This window comes from Rattus norvegicus, chromosome 2 (genome assembly GCF_036323735.1).
Source record: "Rattus norvegicus strain BN/NHsdMcwi chromosome 2, GRCr8, whole genome shotgun sequence".
Taxonomy (NCBI): domain Eukaryota; kingdom Metazoa; phylum Chordata; class Mammalia; order Rodentia; family Muridae; genus Rattus; species Rattus norvegicus.
This window is the reverse complement of record NC_086020.1, coordinates 241,873,641-241,895,270: the sequence shown is the minus strand read 5'-3', so window position 1 is coordinate 241,895,270 and position 21,630 is coordinate 241,873,641. Positions and strand designations below refer to the sequence as shown.

Sequence of the window (21,630 nt, the reverse complement as noted above, 5' to 3'; positions counted from 1 at the left end):
CAAACACTAAAACTTCGTTAGTTTTGATAAAAGTTCAAGTAAGCATCCTCTGAGCTTCAGAATGTATCTGGACGCTGTAAATGCCGCGCTGTGCTTTTTAATTCACCCAGCACTAATTACCTTAATATTTTGAGATAACAAATACTGATCTGTTATCTTTCCTGGGGAGAAAAAAAATCTGAGATTCCCATAAGAAATAGAACTTTATTAATATCCTCGAGGATATTGAAACATGGGATATTGAAATGTCAGCAAATCTGTACATCCTGTTTGGGCAGAGAAATTAACTCTCTGGCATTACTGACCCAACAGGGGAGTTTGTGAGGTTCTCTGATGAGAGAGAAGTATAGCTTAAATGAAAGATTTAGAATTTCTTTTCTCTTATCTTTCTTGTATGAATTTAGGGTAGTATGTCTTGGCCACCAGTAAAGTGAAAACTATCATGTGATTTTTCAGTAGGTAAATGATACCAAAAGGAGTCTTATATCATTGTTTGTGTAATCCTAAGCTTACCAAGCAACTTCTTAGAGCTTCTATTACAAAAATACAACTCTTTGTTGATAACATCAGAGATTGAAAAACCTTGTGCTTTCATTTATGAGCTAAGCATTCCTTTGAAAGATATCCTTCCCCTGTCCCTTTATTGGAGAGGTCCATGAGAATTATAATGCTGAAAATATTACAACTGATTTATATAACCGTGTTTATCTTTTGAAACTAAATGTGATTAAAATGAGTATTTGATATCAATTAAGATATTTAAAGTAAAATAATCATTTTGGCTATGAAATAGAGTTGTTCCCCATTCTAATATTACTAGTTCTTTAACAAAATTTTCAAGATATGTCTAAGCTATCAGGGCTGTTCATGAGCTGTCTCCAAAAGGATGTTCAGTCATGGGTACACACTAGCTAAATTTTGTTTGAAGAAACTGTCCAATTTATCTTTAATATTATTCTTTTTTGATTTATCTGTGTAAGAGCGTTGTGCCTTCATGGATATGTGTGCACCACATGCATGCCTGGCACATGTGGAGATCAGGTAAAGGTATTTGATCCCATGGGACTGGAGTTACACATAGTTTTGCTCTAACACATGAGTGCTGGGAACTGAACCTAGGTCCTCTGGAACAGCAACCACAGCTCTTAACCAGTGACTCATCTGCCTAGCCCCTTCTGTGCCCTTTATAAAACAAATATATATGACTTCTTTATGTTTGTTTTGTTTGCTTGTTTTCTGAGATAGAGATTTATCTTGCCAAGGTTTACCTGAAACTTATTATGTATCTTAGGGTGATGTTGAACTCTTGATCTTCTGCCTTAACCTCTGTGTGCTGGTTGTTAACACCCCACATTTCTCTTTTTATGTATTGTCTAGGTTGAATGGCTATCTTCATTATCTTGTTCACTCTCTTTTCCCAGTGTTATTCACTTTGAGGATACATTTATTTGAAGTCCTGTTTTGAGGGGTTTCATCATGATAGGTGAGAATATGGACAATCAGGGGAAGGGAATATTATCTGTCTTTCTTGCCTTTTGAGTCCCACAGGACCGCAGCATGAGGGATGGGGCTGCACACATTCCACACAAGTCTTAGTTAATATCCCTGGGAAAGCATCATCGATGACACACCTGGGGACATTGTACTTATTTCTAGGCAAATCTAACTAATTGGATAGTTAAGATTAACCGCAAAAAATGTTATGTACCCTAACTCTTCTTTACTATTGAAGGTTACGAATGCATTTGCCTCATTTATTGTGATTCTGTTGAATTTGGGATTCAGAATAATCAGAAGCATCACCACGATCAACACTCAATGACCCAAGGCAAAAAAAGAATCAACTCTCTGTGTCTTGCCGATCACTTGGCCTATGGAATCTCACTTATTGCTTGAAACAATCCCATAAGGCATCCATCTTTATGTACTAGATGATTAAAAGCAAATTTTATAAAATTTCAGTGAATACAACAATGCAATTTGGTTAGTGAACAGTGATGGCAGATGGAAATCTCAGTCTCTCACACTCTAGCACTAACTAATTCTCATCAGCATCAGTTATCCTCTCTTCCCTAGTCCTGTGTGTCCATCTCTACTGGGTCTTGGGAAATGCCTGCTCAGAGCAACAGCACACTGATAATAGAAATTCCATAGCCTGACTGAAAAGCACAGCATGAATATTGTGTAAGAAGTGGACCAGTATCCATCCAGTCTTGCACAGACAGACTTTACATCTATATGATGTGACACCACTGTCACACTGATGTCAGAGGGACGAGCTTCATAATGGCAACCGTTCATAAAACTCAAATGCTTTTTAAAAACCATGTCAGTCTTTTCTCACCATTCAGCTTAATTTTTAATACTAATTTCCATATGTTACCATAGTGGAAAGGGTCTCTAGGTATTCTTCTGCCATGGGTTGAGGGTAGGAATATTCCTGTCTTATGTGGCAATAATGTATCTGGTGAGTCTCTTTCTTGCATGGAGAAATCTTAGATGCTGCTTTCACAGAACTCTGAGAACAGGATCATCATCCTTCACCCTGCCTCATTTCTCTTCTCTTGCTCATTTTCCTTTGGAAATAATCTAATCCAGCTATGTTCAAATTAAGGAGTCAAATGTGGGATGAATAGAGTCTAATTTGTCTGCGTTGTAGTTCATTTTGATCCACTCTCAGAGTGAAATACATTTACCATGAAGACATCTCCTTTCAGTTATCACAAATCCTCCAAAGATTCAGCAACACAACATGATTTGAATAACAAAGACATTTTAGGAAGCCATTACCAAGCCCAAATTACCTTCCCACATTTCTTACATTCAAAGAAAGCTATCTTCCTTCCCTCAAATGTGAACCAGATTTGATGGCTATCTTATAATTTAAATGAGCTAACAATAACTGTGGTAAAGAAATTTCTCAGAAATAGATGATCTAGTTGAGCAATCAGGGATAATAATTTCTGGAGGAGAAAAGGAATACTTCTTTCTGATCTTCTTCCACCAATCCATAAAAAATGGATAAACTAAAAGAACCATCTGAAAGGAAACTGTTCTTCAAAATTATCAAGATCACAAAGAATGGAAACTAGCACAGGTAACAGGTCAGGGAACGTAAAGTGTGAAATGAGGAGCACTTAGAAATTAGGGGGTGCAGTCAGGGCAGAGAAGGCAACATTGAGGATAAACAAGCAGCAGGGCATCCATAAAGATCTTCTGATTTCCTTGAGAGCTGAATCATTGTTAACTTCTTAGTTTGGACAAATTTATTATGTTTGGGCAGTGACAGCATTGGAAGAAGTTGGGTCAAGGCTATGTAAAAAGTACCCTATATACTAGCTCTACACCTTGTGCGTGTGTGTGTGTGTGTGTGTGTGTGTGTGTGTGTGTGTGTGTGTATACAAATATATCATAGTTTTGAAAAAGCATGGCAAGTACACCAATGATGCAGAGAGAAATCTCTAGGCAAACGTTTTCTGAGCTGTGAAATTGACCACTATATTGACTATTATATTGACTACTATATGCTCAGCAAAGAAGAAGCTGTGCACTCAGGTACCATTCCTACTTCATTATTTGTCAGCGTATTCGAGAGATTGCAGTTTATGAAGATGAACATAGAGACAATGCATTATCTATGTTGAAAATCCTACAAATGTTTAATGAGGATTAGTGTGAAAATAAATCTTGCATGCCAACAAGAGATGTCTTACTTCTCTTGTGATAATACACTGAAAATAATTTGTATCTTTCCTTTACAAAATAAACTTTTCAGACTTCAGAATTCTCACATTTTAATGGGAAGTTATGAAACAGTTGCTGTTTATAGAACCCCATACTCTGCAGAGAAATGTATTCCTCTTTCAATGGACTAAAAGATGAAAAGAATGCTCCTAACGAAAAGGTCTACAGCTCTTGCTTTACAATGTACGTCTAATGATATAACTTGATGATGGATCTTCACAATAAAATGCATATTACATGAAAACATATGAGACTATGGGGCTGGAGAAATTGATCAATGATTGAGAGTTCATACTGCTCATAGAGCAACCTGGAATTCAGAGCTCTGCACTCACTGGCTGCTCACTGAGAACACCATTTAACTCACGGAAGCGCATACCCTCCTTTGGTACTAATTGGCACGTATGTACTTGTAAGAACCAACATTCAGATGCACAGAGTTAGAAAAATAAAATATTTGACAAAACTTAAAATAAGTCATTTTCTTGAAAGAATAGTTGATGGAAATGAGCTAAACACAAATCCTCCCAGTCAGAAATCTATAAAATATTTGCATTATTATTGCATAAGCATGAAATATGAATCTCAAGAGTTCAGAAACGCAGGCAATCTGCACTTCTTCCAGTTGGATCGATGAATTTCTACCACTTGACTTTGCCAACGATGACAGTCATCGAGCCCGCCAACAATGTCTCAATAAACACGGCTTACAAGCAGACTTGGAAATCATTCCAACATTCTGAGTCAGTATTTTCACAATGATACTGTAATATTAATCACATCACAAGGACAAATTTTAATAGCATTCAAAAGTTTTTAATACCACTGATAAGTAGAACGGAATATTTTCTAAAAGATGTTTTTACTCCTCCACTCCATTCATTTTAATTTCACGTGCTTGTATCTGTTACATAGACTCCACGTGTAGGTAAGGCTACTATCCGTGGATGCCTTGAGCAGGTGTTTATCATCATTTTATTATTTTCAAATGGGTTTTCGTTTTAATGGAAAAATTGCTACAAAAAACCCCCACACAATTATCCAAAACAACAACCAAATACCGCTTTTAACCCCTACTCTGACCTATTCTCTTCCAAGATCAGAACATATTATTTTCTCTACCTTGAACCTAAGAAAATTTATACAGAGTGGGAAAAAATCAGAAGTTACCATACTTAACCTACTATACCTCCCTCTGCCCCAGATGCTCTTCCTCCTCCAACTTTTCTTCGACACTTTCTTCTCTACTTGGTAGAAAACACGAAAAGTAGACTTGGAAATTCGATTTTCAGAACCCACCTATAAAACCCTACAGTCACCCACACCTCTAACCCCTGTGCTGTCAGAGGCTAAGGCAGGAGAATAGACTGGACCTGGTTACCATGGTCTAATGCAGAGGAAGCTCCTGTCCCCAGGAGGTAAAGCAGAGAGTGGGAGAACAGAACCTCAGACACCCTTCTCTGAACTCTGCAAGTGAACAGGTATAAACCACACAAACACACAGGAGAAAGAAGGAGGAAGCAGAGAGGGGAGACATAGACAGGGAGAAAAGCAGAGGAAGAAGACAAAGTTACCAGAGAAGCAAAACAAAGTCCAAACTTAGGTGTGTAAGCACTTCCAAATCATTGCCTGACTCTAATGCCTGAACCGACATACAAATATCAGGGATAATAATCTACTGGGATTCTTCCCAAATAGAAAACCCTCCCATATGTTCAATGTAAATGTTGTAGCTATCAAAAACAAAAGAATTTGCCTAGTAAGGTGATGGTGTGGGTTTTATTGTTTGTACTCTCTTCTATTTTAGGTGAATAATTAACCAGCATAAAATTATTTAAGGAGTCAAGTCTCAAGAGGCTGACACACCTGGGCTGAACCTGGAAGTCTCCAGGTTTTGAATTTGCGAGGCGGCTTGAGCTAACCCTAGGGCACGAAGCTGAAGGGCAGCCAGCGCTGGGTAAGGCAACCTGGAGAGGGTAAGCTTTCAAACAAAGGAACCCCCCACTCCATGAACAGCACGTGCCAGTGTGGCACACATTTTAAAGAATGAACCCTCAGGCCTGGAAAAAAAATTAATGAGTTCTGCCTCTCCTTTCTGTGACCTTTCACTGGGCTTTCATGGGAATTTGTTTTCTTTGTTTTAGGTTAAGCTTTGCTGAGAAGTCACAGTGGGAGCTTGGGGTCTGCGGCAGGGCTCTTGTGACACAGCTTTCGCTGGTTACCACTGAGTTGTCATCTCTTGGGCAATCCAAGGTCCTGAACTAGGCAAATTCGCACAGAAGTCAAATATTGTCTTAACAGTTTCATCCCAGGTCTCTCTTCCTCAGGGCATTCTCCTTTGACAGTATTCTGTTCCACAGAAAGCTCACACAACCCAATGTCATTACATTTTCCTATTTCAAAGTCTGTTTTCATTAAATGTGAGGTAACTGCACTCAGAAAATGTGCCCATGGAGTAGACAAATGACAGAGCAGAAAGCAACAGTCAACATTTGACCTGCAAACTTGACTTGCACGATGAGGTCAGCGCTGGAGTGTCTCCCCTGACAGCAGCCTGACAGTGTCTGTCTTGACTCAGGTGGCTGTCTTATAGTTTCTGGTTCCTTGTCTGCACTGTCACCCTATGGCGTGGCAGCTGGAAACTGACCTGTTTCCCTTTCCACAGTGGGCTGCCACTTGGCCTAAGTGCATAAACTAATTTCATTTAAATTGCTTAAAGACTGGCTTTTATTGCAATTCATGACAACGTGAGAAACCCTGATACTCCCAAGAGCAGTGGATCCAGTCCTCCCTTGACAGGTCTGGTGATCTTGTGTTCAATCAGCACTAAAACGTGAATAGCACTTCTTCAACATACATGTTCTTCCTGGTGCATTTTAGCCACATGCAAGCATATACAGAAATCTTTAATTGACCATGATAATAGAAGTATCTAATATTTTGAAGATTTTTCCTCCACAACAAACAATCCAAACCCTTTGGACTATTGGGCATTTTCATATTCGTCTGATTCGTATACTATAAAATACCGTAGTTACTCCACTGTGAGCGTGCATGGTTTTACACTATTTGGAACCTATGGCCCGGGCTGGGGTGAACCTGAGACTGAAGACCCTTGCAAGAGGCCACTTGGATGGGTTGGCCACAGAACTTCACAAGCACCATGGGGTCCAGATAGGGAGCTAGCCTGAGATGATCACCAGTCCGTTGGAATAAATATTTTTAAGCAAAGAAGTAAGGACAAAAGGGTGTACTGTGGGACACACTATAACATATTACAGCTTCAACAAATTCTTTTTTTCTCTGTTAGTGGGAGAGTTTTCAAGGGTGGAGGGTGAGTATGAGCAGAAGGGCAGATGAGAGAGATTGGACTGTATGATGTGTAACTCTCAAAGAACCAATAACAAGTGAAAACAAACAAACAAAAACCCCAATTCCCCTACATCTGAAGACTAGAAAATACACAACCAAAATGTGAATTAAAAAGTGGTGTCAGAAAAATCCCTATTCTATATTCATTCCCAAAGATTAAGACATATTTCAGTCTGCCTCAGAGATGTTTCTTACCACAGCATGTGGTGACCGATGTATGGATAAATGGTTAACGTGAAGAGAATGAAAGACTCTGTTGTGCTCAGCTTAAGGAGGACCATCTATATCTGCCCTCATCCCAACCTCAGGGATCATTTAGGAAGTGGGAACAAAAGATTGTAAAAGCCTATATTGGCAGGAAGTATTTGTAAGGGCTACAACACAGATGTCCCCATAGTGACTTTAACAACATGCTTAAATCCTGTGCAAGATTAAGCCAGCTGAGATCCCAGCATGGACGTGGTGGGTCTCTAATCCAACAATTAGCTGAAGAGCTACTGGCAATTGATGGGTGCCAACTGAGCAAGAGTAACTTTTCTTCAGGGCTGCGATCCAGACAGAGGCTACCACATCCTACATACAAATAGGCTGAAAACTCTACAGGCTAAATGGAGTAGGAGTAAAGCCCATGGTATTGGGAGGAAAAGTCAGGAGGAACTGGAGGAAAAAGACAGTGTGGTGGGTTTGATTAAGGTGTGTGGTATGCATGACTAAAACTCTCAAATAGTTTTTAAATGTATTAAACCAAATGAAAAGTAACAATGTCAAGAATGGTAGAGGACCTACCGTCTGCTGTGCTTGCACCCAAAGATTTAGCTGAGATTTTTATGCATTACTTGTATCACGTCATTAGTAATATAAATTTCAGACAATAGTGAGTATAAACAATATATTTTATAGGTACATATAGGGACATATATTGTAAATGATAAATGACATTTATGGTATATGAAATTTGATACCTTATAAGGTAAAGGTGCTTCTTAATCTCTTAGGAATATGTGTATCCATGTGTTGGTAGCTGTTTTCTTCCAAAGAGGAAGTGCAGGGATAGGCCATGCAGATGGCTCTTGACTTTTATCTATAACTGAGATTTTGCACAGAAATTGACCTGGAAGGACAGAAATAGTGCCTTTCATGGAGCAAATTACAAATTGACAGGTGACAGTTTACTGAGCATATCTCACTCTGGGGAAAGATCTGAAAGCCTTACCACTCACTAGAAAGGATTTTTTTTTGTACCAGATACTTTCATTCATAAACTCTATCAAATGACAATGTATTTTGATCCTATTTTCTAGTACTCCAGCTTCTAACAAATCCTTCTCAATCCCTACCTAACTTTATATTCTGTCTGTCTGTCTGTCTGCCTGTCTGTCTGCCTGCCTGTATTTCTCTTTGTCCATCCATTTGTCCATCTGTCTGTCTGTCAATCTATCCTACCTACATGTCTGCCTGTCTGTCTGTCTATCTATCTATCTATCTATCTATCTATCTATCTATCTATCTATCTATCTATCATCTTTTATCCACTATCTATGATTTATCTGTTACCTATTATCTATAATCTATTTATCTCAAACAAACAACAACAAATATCAACAAGACAGAAAAGAAAAGACTAGATAAAACAAGAAAAAAACACATATAAAATCATTGATCTCGTTTTGTGTAGGCAAACTACTTCTGAGCTTGGTGCCCATCCTGGAATGTCGTTGGCATACTCAATGACATGCCATTGAAAATAACTAATTTTCTCTTTCTTAGCAGCCTCTTTTTGAATAGCCTCTTGGTGAGAGGGGAGGCTTTCTTAGGTCCACTTCCTTCTCTTTGTGCTGGAATTTGTCTGGTTTGGACCTGCAAAGGTTGTGTACATGCACGATGGCGCTGTCTCGGAGTTCTGGCTGTATCTTGGAGAATTCCTGCACATTGAACAGTTTGAGGTTGTGTTCATTTCTGTGTAGTGCAAGAAGATGCTTCTTTGTGAAGAATGAATGGCAAACTGTTCTATGGCTAGAACAGGATGTCATTAGTAATTGTTTTGCTGCTAGATTCCTTTAACACAATAATAGCTGTAGGTTTTCCATTAGGATCCATTACCTAAGTTTCAGGTGCTTGGCCAATTTTGTGGTGTCCGCTATAGGTTCTGTCTCATGGAATGGGACTTAAGTCCAATTAAAATGTGTTATTTTCCTCCATAACATTTGTGCCACTACTGTATGGGTATCTGTTCCCTCTTTTAGGCTATAATGGTGGTGACTTCTCTACTCCTAAATGATCTAAGAACCTTCCAGCACTGTGAGAACTGGTTCACAGGGTGAAGCTTCTAGCTCAGTTTCTCTGATTGATAACATACGTAAGTAGTTGTCTTCAACTGAAAAAAATATTTCAAGTGGTCAGTTAGCTGTGGGAGTATAGATTCCAAAGGTGTATAGCAATTTTCCCACTGATACCTTTGTTTCACTAGTAAAAATAATGATATGGAATTAAATCTAAAGGTAACTCATATCTGACAGTTATATTCCATGTAAGATTAGAGCAACAGTACAGAACTAATGCTAAGATAAATTTAAATTTGAAAGGGCAATGATTGATAAACCAATTTGTATAAAATCAAATGAATTATTCTAGTCTTATGTAACAGGACATATGTGCCAGTATTTTAACAGTTTTGGAGCAAATTTTCAGTAGAAAATGAACAAATTTTGAATAGAAACATCATAAAAATGTCAAGAATTAAAGCTAGCAATATTCATTAGCATTTAAATGTCCTATTTCTTTCAGTTAATAACTATCTTTCACATATTTATTTAGACATATAACCTTGAACTCACTTTCAAGCACCATCTTTAATTCAAGTAATATGTCATTATAAGATCATGTGATTAACATGAGGCTACAGTCAAGATTAAAGCTTGTGTCTATTTGGCTTGAAGAAGTATTGTGTTTGCTGATTTAGTATTTGAAAATTATATACCTTCAAAGTAGGATGTGTTCTTCTGTATTTGCTTAGATGACCCAATTCCCTCAGTGTCTTCTCTAGTATGTAATTCTCCAATCCTTGGTATAATTTCACCTCATTAATTTAGTTAGTTAATGATGACATTGTGATAAATGTTTGATTTAAACATTTATGAATTAAATAATGGGCTCAAGTGTTAAATCTCAATGTTATTTTAGGGTCTAACTTAACTAAGATTTTCACTTATTGGACGTTTGGGTCAAGGGAGACAAACAAAGGTTGAGACTCTGTGTCAACCAGAATTCTAACAGCTCCATTTGACCCAGTGATGTAATACTTTACCCACCTCCCAAGATTTTTGGTATTAGATGCACAGAGGGATTTTCATATGCAATAAATGTCTCACACCAGTGAATCCTAAAACTAGGAGATCATGTGAATGGACACCATTTAATAATTTAAGTCTTTCTGGGCATAAAGAACAAAATCACGAATCAAGGAGCTAATATTTGAAAATGATTCTGCTTGAAGTATAGATTAATTTGACCACAAGGCAAGAGACTCTATATGTAAATTCTATCATATATATATATATATACCATATATGATATATATATATATATATATATGATATATCTCCATGGCATAGTGAAGGTGGAAAAAGGAAACATAGGCCTCAGTTCTATAAAATAGACCAAATAATAAACACTTTGGAAGTGAAAGAATTTGGCAAATGAAATTTCAGCTCCCACTATATTTTGTCCTTGTAGAAACCTAAACACATATTTGTGGACTTGTGACTCTGAATGTATGACCTTACAAATTATAAAATTTTTGCATTGTTAGTTGCAAAATGATGGCAATTTGTTAAATACCAATAAAAAGAAATTTATACAACTACGCCAAGAGTGGTAAAGGAGCTTACAGTCTGCAATGCTCGCATTCAAAGCTTTAGCTGAGATTTTTCTTTTCTTTTTTTCTTTTCGTTTTTCTTTTTTTTTTCCGGAGCTGGGGACCGAACCCAGGGCCTTACGCTTGCTAGGCAAGCGCTCTACCACTGAGCTAAATCCCCAACCCTTAGCTGAGATTTTTATTCATAACTTGTAGAGTTGAGATTACTGGATTGCAGATTAAACAATGTTTTTTTGTTTGTTTGTTTGTTTAATAGCTATAGTATCATCATTTCTACTGGTTTTTTGAAGTTCTGTTCTCAGATGTAACTGCCGAGGTGCAGAGAAAGTCGAGCAATGCCTGAAACACATTGGGTACACCAAGACCTTAATATGAGCCACAGGCCTGAACCCAACAAGTGAAAATTCCAGGGCATCTAGTTTGGAAGAATCACACTCGTGCATGCCTTCACACTTGGTATTCTGTGGACTTATCATTGTGTACTAAACACTTCTTATTGCCTTGGTTTCCAGCTCTCCTCCTGAGTAGAAATTCAGTAAAGGTTTGTATTCTACTGTGGTCCCCAACTATCCTTGGCATGACCATCCAAACTTCAACACCGAGTTTCATTAAAATACATCTCAAGAGAAACACTTCAACACTACATCTAAAGTCCATGTACAGTAGGCATTCTAAAAGTTTAATTATGCTACTTAAAATCATTTCCTGATTTTAATCTCCTTAACCGACTCAACAGTAACCAAATAATTATGTGAATAAACTAATACAGGCATAGACCTGATTTGCAGTATGAATTATAAGTAAGTAAAAAATGGATCTGAGAAAAAACTATATATATATATATATATGAATAATTTTGATAAATCCAATAATTGATTATTCAAGTAATATAAAATAATCATTTTCAAATTGACCTTAGAAATAAAAAAGTCATATGCTATAATTCTTTTGCAAAAACAAAACAAAACAAAAAAAAACCAAACCAAAACAAAACAAAACAAAAAAAAAACAAACCACAGAACTAATACCTCTTCCATTTTGTATTAAGGATGCAAGTGTCTACAAGCCAGTGAACATTAAGTTTTTTATTACAGTTTTTACAATTATTACTACTTCATTTTAAGTTTGTATGTGGAAACATTCAATTCATTGTTTCATTGTTAGTACTATGAAAGGAAAATTCTCAAAGAAGTCAGCAAAGTTCGTTTGAGTACAGAATGAGGAACCATGCTCACACTGCAACAATCCCCCTGGAGGTGGATAAGTAGCAAAGATTAGGCTTTGCATAATTGGTGTAACTCATAGTTCACATTAACCTTTTGAAGGGCAGCCATTTTTCATAGGTGTTGAGAACAACGCTAAGAATACCAAAACCTAAGCCCTAACAATCATGAAAGTTAGCATGGATTATTAAGCTAATTAAAACACTGGGACTCTGGAGACCTGGATTTTAATATGCGTTTTGCCGCTAACTTATATTATAACCCTAGGCAAGAGAGCAGGTCTCTTTATTCTTTACTTTCTTCAGCTGGGAAGTGAGCACGACCTTCCAGAGGGGTCTGTACTGCATAGCAATGAACCCATTGGAAGTAGAAGGTAAGACCGTCCTCCTGTGATAAGAGGATACTGTTAAGAGGTCTTAGCGTAGCTATAGGAACCCCCAGATAGACAGCCTTCACTTACGTTTTCAACTGGGTTACTGTTATATGAGGAAGGAGGTAAAATTAATTTTCATTATTTCTTTACTCCTCTCACTTCTAATGCCACACCTCACTCCTTCCAGTAACATTCAAAGGTAAGCGATTAACTTATTCAGAATATCCCAATAACCTAAAGATTATAAACAATCTATGACAAAAAAATTAATTAATAGCATGTCTTCACCAAATTCCCATTAGAATTCAAGGTACACAGTGTTTCTTCAGCTGGGCACTCATATATTTTGCTCTTTAATTAAAGCTCTGGTGTCTATTGCCATTATTTCTCTTACAAAGACCCCCACCAAGGGGGCATAATTGGGAAGTACAATTATGGTAGCAGATGATGAATGAGTGTAACACTCGCTGTATTGAGTACAGCACTGGAATATAAAATGGATACATGTCATCATAGTGTGAAATATTGGCTGGACCATAAGATAGATTAGCCTACCTGAAGCACACTGCTATTTCTATGCAAAATTAATTTATTTTACCTGCCAAATTACTGTTCCTTTATTAATCTGTTCAGGTCATGAATTTCATTATTAAGGAGACCCTTTCTGAGTGGCGGTTCAGTGGTTCTTGACTGTGTTTTGTTTGCTTGAAAGCCCAAAGTGTATTAATGAAGCTAAGTTCAGCACTCACACGTCCATATTTCCCCTTCGTGGATAAGTACACTCAGGTGGATTGGTCTGATATAGTTGTACATTATTGTTTTGAGCGTATGATAGATGCTGTCCTTCATACCATATTCTTAGACAAACAAACAAACCCTCCCTTCCAACGAAAACCCCAACAAACTTTACATGGGAGTATCTAGTTACCACCCCTCCAAACTATTGTGAAAATAAAATTACAGGATCTGTGTACTTAAGTTGAAAATATTTCCTCCTCTTTGCACACACACACACACACACACACACACACACCACACACACCACACACACACATACACACATATCACACACACACACCACAGATAGACACAACACACACACGCACATATCTCACACACACACCACAGACAGATAGACACAACACACACACACAACACACAAACACAACACAGACAGATAGACACAACACACACATATCTCACACACACCACAGATAGACACAACACACACACACACAGACAAACACACACAGACACACACCCACACAGACACACACACACACACATACACACACACACACACACACACACACACACATATGCTTTTTCTACTTAAACGGACTTGATTTCTGGACACCAAATACCAGAGCAATTCAGTGAGCGGTGAGTGTTCATGATTGGACCATATTAAATGTGTAGTAAACTTTGACACTGTGAATATTGCCACATTCTTTGTAAAGTTGTGATGCAAACCAACACTCTTCCAATATTTCCTGATCTTATCATTGATGATAACCTCAAGGACTCTGCATCTTCCCTCCATGATGGTAGTTTGATAGGTCAAGCAGAGCTTTTACGACTGTTGGGAATTTGTAATGAAACGTGAATACATTAACATTGTCATTATGGTGCACAAAAATTGTTGGTTTCATGTGATCCTTCAATAAAGTAATTCATAAGTTGGTATCAACTTTATTTATCCTGTATGCGTGTGTCCCACTAAAAGTGAGATGACTGACTGTGGGTATCTTTTTCCAGATCTCACCCAATAACATTGATTTGCAGCGATATTTATTCACAATAGTCTTGCGAAGACAACGTTCAGAAAGAATGGGAAGGCAACAGTGCACTATTCTGGAGGAGAGAACACCTCAGCAGTATCAATCAGAGGCATGGATGGCTGGTGTCACTTTCAGGTATATTAATATTAAGGACTGTGCTTTACATTTCAGAACTACTCAGCCAGCAAATAAGGCATTTCAGCCTCGCACACCTCCTCAGGAAGGGAAACCACAGACCCAAGACTTAAACAGAAAGGTGGTCACCGACGTCAAACACTGAACAGCACTCATCAGCAAAAACTGTAGACAGAAAACAAAGTGTACCTGACCAGGCAATAATCACCATGTAATCAAGTAATTTCAAAGACCTATTTTTTAAAATAAGGATTTTTTTTGTATTATGATGGGGGGATTATAGGGGCAGCATTCAAGGTGGATACTGAATAAGATCTAAGATTTATTATATGCTCTCAAAGGAATGCCAGATATGTTTACTCACCATGGGCTCATGCTTAAGTATGTAAGAGGTTTGATGCTAAAGCCTTGCAGTTTACTACCTATTGGTTTCTCAGGAGAATAGAAAGGAGTTCTGAAAACTGAGGAAGAGCTCTCTGCAATATGCCTGAAAAGTCGACAGGATAGAACTGGCCTGATGCAAGGCAGACATTAGGAGCCCCTGTAAAGCAGCTTGTTAGCTGAATGGAGCGATGGGGAGCCTCACATCTAACAGCCCTGCTGGCAGGGGTTCCTGCTGTCCTGGTAAAGTGCGGCATGTTGGCATGTTTTTCTCAACAGTGGTGATAATACCATCGAGCTCTCCCTGAACTACTTGTAAAGCTTGAATAATAAAAGCACATTAAGGCTTCGTTATGACTCTGAAGTTACTTTAAACTATATGCCCCGAAATCTGTCTGCTGTTTAAAATACCTTACAAAAGAAACATATTTCTGAAATGATATTTCAGACAAGCTTGCATGATATTTTCAGGTCATTCTAGAAGATTTTTTCCTTCAGTTTATGCCAAGGTCATTACCAACATTAAAAAAAAAACACTATATAAAAACAGATAAATATAGTTAAGCCCTGAATGTCTGTAAGTATTCATTTTATTTTGTATCAGTGACTATAGTGAAACCATAAACTAGATTTTCCTATTCAGTTTTCAAACAATACAGGCCATCCTCTGGTCTTAGAATTGAAACCTTAATGCATTTGCATATTCAAAAACGTTAGCCTGGAGGTAAGTCAAAAGAGTCACTCCATTAAAAAAGTAAAAATAAAGCACTAGTTAAGTCTGATCATTTTAGTAGGCCACAATAAAAAAGATATTTCAATTTGTTGACTTGTTATGATCTAATTTTATTTTGCACAAGGAATAATAAAAGAGAAATATAAAACTACAAATACACAAAAATAGTTTATAGTAAGCGAAAAAAATGCTATCAATGACTAGAGTTCTCACCATATGTCCCCCCAGAATTTTTGCTTTAGTCTCAGACAAAGGAATAGATATACTACTCTCCAAGCTGTACTTATCAGCATCTCTATCCTGTCTCTGTGGCCAGTCATCCACTCACCATTTACTCATTTTACAGTGAAGCTTCATGCCAGCTACTGAAGCCAGATAAGCCATGGAAAGACCTGACCTCCAGGATTAGGCGTCTTGTGGGAGAAACAGATATAATGAGTTAAAATTGTGGAACTAGTAAGTGTGATGAAGGAGTAATGAACGAGGTGATAACAGAGTGTGGGGGGTAGGGATGGCTACACTGCCTGTGGTGTGAAGCAGCAGGTACTGACTGACTTTGCATAAGCTCAGCACATCCTGATATTTAGGGCTGATGGCTTGTGTGCACTTCAGAGTTCGAAGGACAGGGTTGCTTTAATCATTTTAAAGAATTAAGCATTGCTACAATACCCATTTTTCCACTGCCATTGTCTTTGTAAGTCAATAATTTCAGCTTTCCTCTCCTTGTATCACCTGATTTGAGGTCATCTATGAATAATATACATTGAGTAAAAAACAAACTGGTAGGTGAGAATAAAAGTAGTCATAATACTTTATTAGAAGTAGGGTGATGGCTGTGTCTCTGTGTCCTGAAACTCCTTAATCAAACATGTTTTCATTTAAATAGCACTGTAGTAACATTACAACGCAGACTTCAAAACAAGCTACTATGAATTATGGCACAGCACACTGAAAATTACTCAACTCACTTTTCTTGCCTAATCTGACTCAAACTGGAGTGACTTCTGTCAGAAGCTATGTAAAACTAGACAGCAGTATAAAACTATTTTTCTATATACCATGTAATGATACAGATCATAATAGCCAAAAGTGGAATCGGTTGTCAAGTGATTTCTTGAAAATTTTAATTATTCTGAGTCAAAGCAGTTAACTTTCAATAAACCGTGAGTTGCCATTTTTGTCTGCTAAAGAGAAGGTGGGCGGCACTGGTATCACCTTCTCTCTTCTTGTGCAACGTTTAAGAAAGAACATCAGAAAGGTTTTCCAGGAACAAAAAGTCCCCATCCTTTTGACCCTGCTTTTCTCCTTGTAGGAGTTTGCACAGCCAAACACACTATTCTAACAAACAATTTGCATACTATGAGACATTTCATGAATTATTGATAAAGGCACTTTTTTAAAAAGTCATATCGTCTACCAAGATTTGCAGAATGTCCCTGACTTACTCTCGGCAACATAAGCAAACGCTGAACACCACTGCACTCATTTTGTGTTGAAAGGCCATTTCTAATAAGATAAATATTATGTCCTGCTAACTATTTTATTATTCTGTTCTCATCAATGAGGAAACTATGTTCCAAAGTGGTAGGATTACGAAACCAACGTAACACAAATTGTGTGTGACAAACCAAAATAGTGTGCAAATTCAAGTTTCTATAACATGGGTTGCCCTTGACTCCCTGGGGTCACAGTACATGGAGACATTTAATATTCTTAGATTAAGAATTGGGAGAGTCGGGGTTGGGGATTTATCTCAGTGGTAGAGCGCTTGCCTAGCAAGCACAAGGCCCTGGGTTTGGTCCCCAGCTCCGAGAAAAAAAAAAAAGAATTGGGAGAGTCAGGGTGGTATTCAACATTAGAACTTCACAATCACACGTCATTTCTTTTGCATTACTGTTAAATTAATATGTAAAGAACATTTTATGCTATATTGTTTACATTTTTAATCATCCTCCAGTTTATTATTTTCTATTTTAATAGGTATTAATAAATAATAAAGATATAATTCATCCATTCGCTTGTCTCTATTTATCCATGTGGGAAATGATGCATATCTTATGGCTTTTGGAAACAGCAGATAGCATTGAGCCCTGCACAGCTCTGTGAGATGGAGCACATGGTAATTTTCTTATAAAATTTCTGGAAAGTTTAACAAAATAAAACCTCTCTAGTGGAACCATCAGAAGCCAGGCATCTGCTTATCTTGCATTTTATCTTAATCATAGTGCCCATAATGAGGACTAATTTATCAATTGGGCATGATAAATTAACCATAGCAACCAATGTTAAAATTAAACACTTGTATACTATATAATATTTAGCATTATTTAAAGCCCATGCGTTAGTTGATTCTGGGTTGTATATTTGGTAATTTCGCACCAGGGTTATTCTCAAATTCTTTACCAATTTTCATTGCTTTAATAGCTTTTGTTTATTACAAAGTCTCATGCTGTCCATAAAACAAAATAGTTTTTAAATTAAGACTAACATTAAAGGATAAGATGCATTGTTCACCAATACCTACTTTAAGAAAAACACCCAAAACATTGTATAATTTACACATAATATGACAGTCTAGGTACATAACATATTTTATTAAATATACGTACATTTCATTCTATTTATTTATAAGTAAATGCTATATTCGCCAAATTTTTAATTATCCGAAGAAGAGTATATGTTTTCCATCTTTGTATAAGTGTTTCTGATAATTTAATGTCAACCTTTCAGTTAAGAATCACCTGAGAAGAGAGGAGTAAGGAATAGTCTACTAACTGTGGGCAGATCTTGAAAGCATTGTCTGAATTGCTGCCTTTAATTGATATGGGAAGACACAGTCCACTGTGGGTGGCAGCATTCCCTGGTCACAGAAGTTCAGATGGTATAAGTGTAGACCATGTACGAGACATCAGTTTATTTCTCACAGATTTTGGTTATGGAAATAATGTAACCAGTTGCTTCTAATTTCTTCGGCCTTGATATCCTGAAGTAATGGGCTGTAACCTGGAATTATGAAATAAAATAAATATTTCCTCCCTCGTGTTAATTTTGTCAGTATTTTATCATATCGATGGAAATAGTTGTGGTGGTCAATTACATACATTCATTATAGGCTCTATTAACAACGTGTTCTGGCTCTTTAAAGACAAGAATATTTTATGTCACTGTGTAGTGTCCGCCCAGCAGCGTTAGCCAGATGGATGAAATATAACACCAAGCCCTTTACTTCACTTAAACAATTAGCAATCTACATATAGCATTTAAAGCTTTTAAACATCATCTATTGGCATACACATGTGAACTGTAGATTACAATACAAAATATTTATACAACTGTGTTCCTGAACATCAAACAAATCGACTAATATAAAGTGACATTTACACACAGAACTTTCTTTCGGTACAATGATCAATACAGTCTTTCCTTTTTATCTGTAGTTTGGTAGTTCAAGGATACATATGGAAAATTCCAGAAGGAAAAGATGTATAAGTTTTCAACTACAAACTGCTCTAAAGACCCATAAAACCTCTATTATCCAGCTCTCTCTGTCCCTCTGAGGACATCAAAATAATTCTTTGTTTTATACAGCCAAAACTTAAATACTCTTTTTGGTTCATCACTTAGTGATATTCTTGATAATGTTGGTTATCATATTAAATGCATTATGCAATATAACAATAACTGTGAATAGTAACTTCTATATTATTTAATAGCACACCTTGGTATAAAAGTAACATTGTAATTTTATTAATATACTTTCATACTTGACATATACTTATTTTATATTGTTTTTTATTTAAAAAGTTTCCAAAACTTCATTACTAGAATTTTCAGTTATGGATAGAAAACTACCTGCACTTTAAAATCCCATCTCTGTTACCAATTCAGGGCAGGTTCACATCATACAGTGGCAGACATACTTGAAGATGTGCAGAGTCCTAGTTTTTTGGTTTTTTTTTTTTTTATTGTTTTGTTTACTTATTTCACAGTTGCACTTGGGAATCTGGTAAATTTAGCCTCCTCTGTGGAGGACCAGGGAAATGGCCATGTTTTAGTAATAAGGAAAGGGTCTCGTGAGAGCTTACAAGGTCAGCACTTCCTGATCCCTAATAAACAATGATTAGTAGAAAGTGAATTTCAAACCAGGACATCTTGGGAATAATTAGGCAAATAAATCCATGGACTGAGGCGAAAAGGTTCCATGAAAACTCACACAGTGTTGACTACCACTGCTCACTGTTCTTGTGTCTAATTTAGGCCTTGTGGAGTCTTAGAAAACGATCTTTCTTCTCAACAAAGATAAGCTCATAGGGTATACAAAATATAATTGTGTTTTGAAAACATCAACGTCCGAGAGTATTGAATCAATGTAATAATGCCTAAATACACACATTAAGTGCAAAGTCAGTATTTTGCTCTCATCCCAAAGATATATGGAGCGCGTCAGGATTGGGAATTTGAGGACCTGAGATGTTAAAACTGTCTAACTCAAGCTCGTTTTCCCATGATGTCTTAAAATGGAGTGACATGTTGAATACAGTTGCTGTAAACGATCGCTTAAATTATTAGTTGTTTTTGTTTTGTTTAGGAGAGGAGTAGTTTCCTGAATTTCACAATTTTCTTTGGTAGAGCTATAAGACCAATACATTAGGAAAACATAATAAAAACTTTAAAGGCAGGCTCCCAAGTTAAGGACAGTCACTATTCTTGCAGAAGGCCAGATTGTGGTTCCCATATTGTGGATCCCATAGAACATATCAGGCTCCCACCTGACTATTACTACAACTCCAGGGGTTGTCTTCTGGTCTCTTTGTACAACAAGAGCACACATAGCATATGCACATACACACAAGCAGGTGAACACATGCATGGAATAAAAATGAATAGTGCATTTAAAAATTAATCCTACATTTACACGGTTTCAGCAGTGATGTTAAAATGACAATGAAGAAAAGGCAGAAATACCTCAGACAAAGAAAGGGCTATAGCTTGTTTGCGCCCAGTTCTGCCTTCACAGATAATGTGACGTTATCAGAGCTTCAGTTGATGCAATGTTCTATACCGAGCATTTTAATGATACTAAATCAGTTCTATTGTTTCATTATTTGTGTTCGTGTATTTGCTGAGTATCTTGCTTTACATAAGATGTCAGGGGCTGATAACCATACTACATTACTTCCCACCTTAATATTTAGACAGTGTCTCTTATTGTGCTTGTAGACCACCATTTAGACTAGACTGTCACTACTGAAACTGTGGGCATGTGCCACTGCTCCTGGATTTTATGCAGATGTTGGAGGTTCAAATTCAAATTTTTATGCTCATACAATAGGCATTTTGCTTACTGTGCTGTTGTCTGCAGACCCAAATTCATTAACTGAGATAGCAGATTTTGATGTTTTGAAATATCCAGTTCCAAATACATAAAAGTATAAGATATTAGATATGAAACTTGACTGTCCAATCAGGTTACTTTTATGGTATGATAATTCTGAGCCTTGCTTTATATATTTAAGCACTAAATGAATATTCACTGACATGCATAACAACCTCAATTTTGGAAATCTGTAGCATGTGTATCCATACAAGCATGGGCTTAACCTCCGTGGTATAAATGAATGCACAAAAAGTATTTACATAACTCAGTAATCTGAAGCCAAACTAAGAAAAATAGCATACACTGAGCACAAGCCATGATGATCTATTAATGAATATGACAGGAATTTAAATGTTGAATTACATATTATGTTATTTTAGCCTCATTATTTAATGTGTTGAAGTGGACTAAAATCATCAGATACACAGAGTAGAACAAAGCAACAATCAGATTCAGTTTGCACTGTGTGAATATCCATCAAATGTAGAGTTTGATGGAGACTGAGAGACAACCGTAAGTACTGTATTACCAGGCTGATTGCTGTTTTAAAATGGATTATAGGACTAATCTAGTAGCTTAAAATATTTACACTCATTTATAGTAATTGATATCTGATTGTTTAAATTTTGGATTTAAG

The 21,630-nt window shown here is 36.9% G+C and overlaps 1 long non-coding RNA gene across 2 annotated transcripts in view; it reads left to right on the top strand.

Moving 5' to 3' along the window:
* Positions 1 to 21,630, top strand: part of LOC102548042 (uncharacterized) — a 37,782-nt gene that overhangs the window by 11,750 nt on the left and 4,402 nt on the right. The window contains exons 3-7 of one of the 2 annotated variants that reach the window (XR_005501400.2): positions 5,552 to 5,701; positions 9,360 to 9,472; positions 11,247 to 11,531; positions 14,345 to 14,502; positions 14,940 to 15,201. This is a non-coding gene — a long non-coding RNA (uncharacterized LOC102548042). Of the gene's footprint in view, positions 1 to 5,551; positions 5,702 to 9,359; positions 9,473 to 11,246; positions 11,532 to 14,344; positions 14,503 to 14,939; positions 15,202 to 21,630 lie in introns of those variants that run through there. The other variant, XR_591401.3, reaches the window with a different exon arrangement.